Source organism: Amaranthus tricolor, chromosome 7 (genome assembly GCF_026212465.1).
Source record: "Amaranthus tricolor cultivar Red isolate AtriRed21 chromosome 7, ASM2621246v1, whole genome shotgun sequence".
Taxonomy (NCBI): domain Eukaryota; kingdom Viridiplantae; phylum Streptophyta; class Magnoliopsida; order Caryophyllales; family Amaranthaceae; genus Amaranthus; species Amaranthus tricolor.
This window is the reverse complement of record NC_080053.1, coordinates 7,581,070-7,590,475: the sequence shown is the minus strand read 5'-3', so window position 1 is coordinate 7,590,475 and position 9,406 is coordinate 7,581,070.

Here is a 9,406-nt window from a genome sequence, read left to right as displayed (position 1 = left end):
TCGTGGCTTGATTTCCTCCTGCAGTTATAGCTTCTTTTTCTTTAAATTGCTGGTTTTCGTGGTTTTTGATATTCAGAGAAAAACACTTTCTTCCTCTTCTTTTTTGTAATCTTCTGTTTTCCTAAAAACTGTTCTGAGCATATTGTGAGTTTCTAATCTCTCTTATTGAGTGCGCATTAAGAGAGATCGCTGTGTTAAATCTTAGAGGCAACGCCAATTCCGATTGCACCATAGTCAGGGCGAATTTTGCTTCTAGGACAGTATTCCTAACACGTCACAGCGTCTTATATACATTAAGTAAATTGACCCACATTTTATCTTGTTTTCTGATTTTACAGTACTTTTCAACTTACAATCACTTTAACATTATAAAATTAACACTTTAAGGCCACAATTAATTAATTAAAGGTCATCACATATAACATAAAAATAAGTATCAAGAAGCAGTAGGTCATCACATTACCTATTTAAGTCATTATTTTATCAACTTAGTCATCGCATGTAATCACATTAACGTCATTACATACAACCTTAAATGAGTAATTAGATGCAGTAGGTCATAATTTTAACTATGTAGATGGTCATTTAAACATCATAAGTCTTCACGATAAGGATACGATTAATCACTTTAAGGTTATCCCAACCTTAAAAGATTACTTAAAAGCAGTAGCTCATCATTTAAACTAAGTGAGTCATCATTTCAACATCATAAGTGATTACTTTAAGGTTAGTAATCATATCATATTTTTTTTGTCCTGTGCACAATACATCAGAATTCGAAACAGAGAGACTGTCTCAGCGAACGTAAACAAGTTTTAATCAAATTCCGGTTCTAAACAGTATGTATAATAACGTGAATATTAACATGTTTACAAATTAAAATACCTTCTTGTTGTTGATCTTTTTGTCCTGTGCACAATACATCGAATTTGAAACTATTTCATTACATTCTTCGTTTTGTGTTGATGATTCATTGGTAAACATATCATATTCTTGCATTAATTCTTTCATTAATTCATCCATTATGTTTGATAATGTTGAATTTGCTTCGCCAAATGCAAGTAATAAGTTGAATAAAAAAATTGTTTCCACAAAGTTTCAATGTTGAAGTAGATTGTTCTTTGAAGTTAATGGGTAGTTATCAGAAAATGTTCATCTCTACATCACTAGTAACTGCCAGAATGAATGAATAATGATGGTTGAATAAAAGAAACTGTTTTTTTTAGCTGGGTGTGTTGGTTTTCTCCAGAATTAATGCCAATTAATTAAAATTTAAGTTTATTTAAATTATTTTTAAATTATAGTTGTGGATTTTTTATATAGGCACATCTCACGGTGAGACGGTCTCATTATAAGACTTCCGGAATTTTCTATAACAAGTTATCCGTTCACCGGGTTTACTCTAGGAAAATACCCCTTAAAGTTGGGATTATTCATGGTTAATTAATAACTGGGATTATTATAAGCAAATCATGATTAAATTGGATTATTTTAGGTATTATTCCTATTAATTACTTATTTATTTATTTATTATTATTATTATTATTATTATTATTATTATTGTTATTATTATTATTATGAATATTATTATTATTATTATTATTATTATTATTATTATTATTATTATTTGGATGTGAAATAAAACATGAATGATTAAAGCTAGTTTCATTACCATAAATAACATGATACATTTCATAAAAATTAACACTACAAGTCATTCTCGTTATCATTGATCAATACCAACAATCAAATGAGACGCTAATACTACATCAACAAACCTTTTAATTCTATATCAATGAACTATTTAATTAACTAAAAACTTAAATTATTAGCTTTTTCTCGACTTTTTTAACCGATGTTTTTATTTAAAAGATATCATCCAGTTGTTTGATTGTAAGATATTTAGAAGAATAAGCCTTTATGATAATCTTTTAGAATTTACAATATTTGAGTAATTTATCAAGATGACTTTAATTTATGTCGAGCATAACGACATAGAAGAAAATGACAATGCCGTATATATGGGAAAGAAGACTTTATGCAGTTATTTAGTATATTAGACAGTTATTCATGTAAATATTTTCCTAAATTAGAATAGTGCACATGTATATGAAAGAAGAAGTTCTCCTTAATGAAAAATAAGAAACTGTAATCTTTCATAAACATAATTCCAATATTTTCAAATCTTCATGATATCAGAGCCTTAGGGTTTAGATCCGGGAAGGTCTCATCATCTACCGTATCTTACATGCAAATGGCCGATTTTTCAGAAGAACAAACACAAAATACCCTAATGTCCATGGAACAGTTGGAACAGATGTTTTAGATGTTTCAAAAACTCAACAAAACAAATAACCAAACAACAAACCCAACCTTTGTCAAAATTTCAAAGAAAATTACATATCATAATTACACAAAATGGTGCAAACTAATGCACGTAGCCATTGGAGGTCGAGGGCGGCTCAGCCACATCACTGCCGCCCCTCCACCACCATCAGACCCCAATTACGTTCAGTGGGAACAAAGAGATGTCATGGTCATATCATGGATAATTGAGAATATAGATGGAGAGATTGTCAATCAGTTCCTGGGCTATACGACAGCACAAAGTCTATGGCTAGGAATCGAAAGCCTTTTGAGATGTGGAAAGGATGAACTTCAAATCTTTGATCTTAGTTCCAAGGCAGTGACAATGAAACAAGATACTGACACTATAAAAGTTTATTATGGTAAACTTAACATGCTGTGGAAAGAGATTGACCGGCGAATGCCAAACCCAATGACATGCTCACAGGACATAACAGAGTTCAATAGATACATACAGAAACAGAGACTTTACCGATTCCTCACTGAGATTCATGATAGTCTTGACAAAGAAAGGAGAGAAATTCTCAACTGTGAACCCTTACCGACGGTGGAGACGGCCTATGCTACAGAGGGGAAATTGCACGCCGGAGGATTATGACCGGCCTCTCATCACTGGGAACAAATCCCTCAGAGATTGGATCAGGCTTGGCCACAAAAAACAAAACCTTCCAGAAAAGCCGAGAAGAAGATGACCGGAGAAAACTCCGATGTACCCACTGTGGTGGTTCAAGGCATACAAAGGAATGATGCTTCAAGATTGTGGGATACCCTGAGTGGTGGGACGATCTACAGAAACGGAGGACCGACACCAAGGCACCGGCAAGCCGGACCGGCGGCAAGGCCCACCTAACTACTGCCGACCAACCCGATACATCATGGAGCGATTCAGGTAAAGGAGGTGACTGGTACAAAGGGGAAGGACAAACAGTAGCTACAGAAGGAATGGACAACAATGGTGAAAAACAAAAAGAGGAGGAAGAGAGAGAAAGTCGAGCCGTCTGGGAGGGGGAGGGAGACATCAATACTCCCCCTATTTATAACCAAGCAACCCTACACCCAAAGCCCAAAACCCTTAAGCCCAAGCCATATTTAAAGCCTAAAATCCCCACAAGTCTCCTTAGCCATAAACGTAACTCTCAATGGATATTTGACTGCGGGGCAACGGATACAATGACCTTTGACCCCCGTGATTTTTTATTCACCCATCCTTCTAACCGAACCCACATCCAAACTGCCAATGAGGAATTTGTACTAGTTGACCAAGCTGGTCCAGTCAATATCTCCCCTTCTCTTCATCTTAAAAATTGCTTGTTCATTCCTAGCTTGTCTTATAAATTATTGTTGGTTAGTCAGTTAACCAAGGACTTAAACTGTACAGTGTTTTTTACCTCTGACCATTGTATTGTGCAGGATGCTCAGACGGGGACGACCATTAGGCGTGGTACTGAACGAGGTGGACTATACTATGTCGATGAAGTGATTCAAAATAGTGATGCAATGCTTGCTCAAGGATCTCCTGCTCACCAATTGAGGACTTGGCATCGTCGTTTAGGTCATCCTTTCTTAGGTTATCTCAAACGTCTTTTTCCTTCTCTTAAGAGTTGTACTACATCATTAGATTGTGAAACTTGTGTACTAGCTAAGAGTCATAAACATTCTTACTTTCCCAGTAATACTCGTGCTCTAAAACCATTTGATATCGTGCATTCTGATGTATGGGGCCCAGCTCCACATACTGACTTTCATGGTTTTTCATATTATGTGTTATTTATTAATGATTGTTCTAGAATGTATTGGGTTTATTTTTTGAAACACAAATCTGAGGTTTTTGATGTCTTTGTGAAATACTATAACATGATTGTCACTCAGTTCCATGCAACACCAAAAATCCTTCGCTCAGATAATGGTGGTGAATATATCGCTATTGCAATGAAACAATTTTTTCTTGATCATGGGCTTGTTCATCAAACCTCTTGTCCCGACACTCCGCAACAAAATGGGGTTGCTGAACGTAAAAACCGTACCCTTCTTGAGGTCGCCCGGGCTCTCATGTTTGACACTCATGTACCTATTCGTTTTTGGCTTGAGGCTATTGCTACTGCCACCTATCTCACAAACCGACTCCCTACTAAAATCCTCCAATTCAAGACTCCACTTGCCACCCTCAACACTTTTACTCATGTTCCTTCTTCTCACTCCCTTCCTCCTCGCATATTTGGGTGTGTTGTGTACGTCCACCTTCCATCTCGGGTTCGGACCAAATTTGAACCCCGGGCAGTCAAATGTGTATTCCTTGGGTATGGCACTACACAGAAGGGATATCGATGTTATGAACCTGTCCATAACAAAATTTACACCACCATGGATTGTGACTTCTTTGAACACTATATCTACTACACCCAGCCTCGATCTCAGGGGGAGAGTGTGAGTACAGATCTCAGCTGGTTGATTCATCCCTTGGCTAACAGTCGAGCTCCCAAAAAACAAGTAGGCACTACCACTAATATTGCCACTGACATGGTTACTGAATCACCTCCTCAGACTACTACTCCAGTCCCTGAGCATCCGGCCGAACAAGAGGTAACATCAAGTAATCCTGCTCTTCTCATTGATATATCAACTGATTGTATTGTACCAAGTAGTGTTGTTGTCCCCAGGAAATATAATTTTCCCCCTCGCAGTACTAGAGGAATGCCTCTGAAGCGGTATGATCCTGAGTATGAATTCCAGAGATCCCGATATCCTATGTGTAGACTGGATGATGAACAACTATCACAAACAGTTGTTGCCTTCAATGCATCTCTCTATTTCAGTACTATTCCGAAAACCACTGAAGAAGCTCTCCAAGAACCAAAATGGAAGCAAGCTATGGATGAAGAGATCATGGCTCTCCAGAAAAACGGAACGTGGGAGAAGTGTAGATTACCAGGTGATAAGAAGACAGTTGGCTGTAGATGGGTTTTTTCAGTCAAGTACCATGCCGATGGAACCATTGAGAGGTATAAAGCACGACTGGTTGCTAAAGGGTACACACAGACTTATGGGGTAGACTATTCTGAAACATTCTCTCCTGTGGCTAAAATCGATACCGTTCGAGTTCTCTTCTCAGTAGTAGCAAATAAAGATTGACCTCTGTTTCAATTCGATGTAAAAAATGCCTTCTTACATGGAGAGATTGAAGAAGAGGTATACATGAAGCCACCACCCAGATACTCAGATAAGTATAGTCAAGGAGAGGGGTGTAGACTTAAAAGGGCACTATATGGCTTGAAGCAATCCCCTAGGGCGTGGTTTGGGAGGTTCACTACAGCGACGAAGAGATTTGGCTATAAACAGAGCAACTCAGACCATACTCTGTTTCTCAAGAAGAGTGAAAATAAAATTACATGCCTCGTGATCTACTTTGATGATATGGTGATTATTGGAAACGACTCTAAGGAAATTGATCGACTCAGGAGCAAATTATTCCAAGAGTTTGAGATGAAGGATTTGAGACAACTGAAATACTTTCTTGGGATAGAAGTTCTACGTTCAAGGAAGGGGATATTCATCAATCAGAGAAAGTACATTTTAGATCTCTTAGCAAAAGCAGGCATGTTAGACTGTAAACCAGCAGAGACTCCTATGGTAGCTAACCATGGTCTGCAAATTGTAGAAGGGGCAGAAATGGCAGATCAAGACCGTTATAGAAGAATGGTTGGAAAATTGATCTATTTATCTCACACTAGACCAGATATCGCCTATGCAGTAGGGATTGTAAGTAAGTTCATGCATCGACCTCAAGTGGAACACATGGCAGCAGTCCTGGGGATCCTGAGATACTTAAAGGGAACCAATAATAAAGGAGTTTTTTACTCAAAGAATGATAATCTTGATCTTATTGGTTATATAGATGCAGATTTGGCTGGTGATCGGGACGACAGGAAGTCTACCTCGGGATACTTCACCCTTGTAGGGGGTAATCTAGTCACTTGGAAGAGCAAGAAACAGAAGGTAGTTGCTCTGTCCAGTGCAGAAGCCGAATTCAGAGGGATAGCAAAAGGAGTTACAGAGAATTTGTGGATTAGAAAACTTCTCGGAGAACTAGGCTTTCACCAGACACAGGCAAGTCTTCTATATTGTGATAACAATGCAGCAATAAGCATCTCCGAGAATCCAGTCCAACATGATCGAACGAAACATGTAGAGATTGATCGACACTTTATCAAGGAAAAACTAGAAAACAAGGTCATTCGTCTTCCGTTTGTTAGATCCAAAGACCAACTAGCTGACATTCTCACAAAAGCCGTTTCATTAGAGGTCTTCAATAGCACTTTATGCAAGTGAGGCATCGGTGATCCCACGACCTAACTTGAGGTGGAGTATGGGAAAGAAGACTTTATGCAATTATTTAGTATATTAGACAGTTATTCATGTAAATATAACTGATACAATTAGTTTCCTAAATTAGAATAGTGCACATGTATATAAAAGAAGTTCTCCTTAATGAAAAATAAGAAACTGTAATCTTTCATAAACATAATTCCAGTATTTTCAAATCTTCAATATAGAGTAGGTGATTGAATAAACACAATATATGGCTCAAATTAAATACTTCTCTTAGACATATAGATTAAGTACACAATACTTGTCCATGCAAACCCTTAAAAGGTTGTCAATCATAAAATCCCCAAACCATTAATCTCCAATACTTGAATCACATACATCAACCTAAAAAGATAAATCACACTAATTTATTATCTACTTTTTTATTGTGCTTAAGTGTAAACTGGACATAGTTTACAATGCATAAATTTTATCGTTAATATTTTTAATTGCGTATAATTTAAAATTATAATAAATTTATCTTAATTATCTTTGTATGGAGGTGAATTAAAATAGATGTTACAGGACTATATTATAGCTTATAGATTAATTAAGAATACAATACAACTAAAGATTGATTGATAAATAGTTTTAAAAGTCAAATGAAACACTTATGTTGAATAAGATAGGAGGTAGTATTATTCTCATTATTGATACATACTTGTTACTACAATCAATCAAAAAAGTACAATAAAATTTGGTTATGATGAAGACTATAGTAATGAATATTGTATATCAAAAAACACTATTTATATCTTTTTAACCAAGATCAATTTTACCTTTTCTAATATATAGAGATTATCCTTGAAAAGTTTCACAAAATCTGAGACTTACAAAGTTTGCCTCATAAAAACCTTGCTTTCAACCTTGAAAAGCTTAAGTTGAGCTGATTTTCTAATAGAAATAAGTCCTTTCAACAACTTCCCTATAACCACCAATTTATTCCTACTGTTATTAGGTCTTGTACCCATAATTTTATTTACCTTTAAAACATTCATTTCTCCATCAATACTTTTCCTTTCTATTGTAAAATCTCTATTCTCTTCTTCATTAAAATCTTCCCACAAATAATCCATACTTTGCTCAACCTCCATTTGTTTATTCTTAAACCTCACCAGCTCATCAATCTCTTGATCTCTTCTACTGTAATTACTTGGTAATATGTCTTCACACATACTACGAACTTCCATACGATGATCATCACCATTTTCTTTCACTTTATGATCTTCATAACCATTATCTTCTGGTTGATGGTAAACTCGAGATGAAATCCTCCATAAAGATGAGGATGAAGATGAAGATGATGATAACATCAAGTTTGATAATGGGTTGTTAGAAATAACAGGAAAACTAAACTCCTCATTCTTATTACTACCATTCATCATCATTTTATTCATTCTTTGATCATATAATAAAATAGAACTAATTAATAATTTGAAATGAGTTGTGAGAAGAAAGCTAGTTTTATAGGAATGGTAAATATGTATATGAGGTGGGAGTGAGAGGGAATAAATTGAACTCGGTTAGCGCCGAATTAGTCGGAGATTGTATGAAAGAAAAAATGTTTACATTTGATGAGGAAGAAGAGATATGTAGCTATAAATTAGTGGGCAGTGGGCAGTGGGCAGTGGGCACTCATATATGTGAACGTGAAGTGATCCGATAGCTACTAATAACTTCTAGTTGGTCTAGGGAGTTAATGCTTTCTATAAATAATTTGCGCCTTAGCCTCTGAGGTTGTTGATATTTGATAAGATAAACAATATTAATGTGTAGTGTTTCAGGTTACTCGTTGGTTGTTGGTTGTTGGTTGTTGGTTGTTAGTTGTTGGTTATTTAACTTGTTAATAATGTTCACTTATTTGTTACATGTTAACAACCTTTTACGTTAATTATGGATACGTTCGATCAAATTAATTATTGCTTTGTTAGTTAGTTCTAAAAAGTGGGTTTTAAAGCCAAAAAGCCAATGGTAATAGCTTTTTGATATTTGGGGTGTTCAGCAATTATAATTTTTTCATGGCTTCTAATTGTATTCTTTTGACCGACTTTTCTCTGAAGAATAACTAATAATCGACAATTACTTTTTACCAAACATTTTTATCACAATTGGCTTATACAATTGGCCTACAATCTAATACTTCTAGTCGATCAAGCTTGCTAACAACTAATTGCCATAAAATCTTTTAGCTTAAAAAAAACTTTCCAATTAGCTTTAAATTAGATAACATAAACTTTTTTGTTTGTTTGCTTAGTTGAAAAGCAAACACAAAAGCAAATACTCGTGCAAATCATTACTTTAATAGTTACTTCTCAATAATTTATAGAAATTAATAATATAGTGTGGTTATTGTCTTTGTTTGATAAGAATATAATATCATTTAATATATATACTAATATAGTAAAAATGACAATAATCTTGTATCACAAGGTGCATTTAACATTTTTCTTATTTAAGATCTTGGGTTTGATTTTTACTAACCTTTTTTTTAAAAAAAATCATAATGCCTAAATAAAAGTAGAGATTAGTGTTTGGGATTTTGAATAATTGGTTTGTATTGATTTATAATCAAAGGTAATATTTCTATTTATACAAGAGATTAGGACTAAAATAAGAAAATAAAATATTAACCTAAGTCTAAGTAATAGGAAATAAAATAACCTTAATTAATATC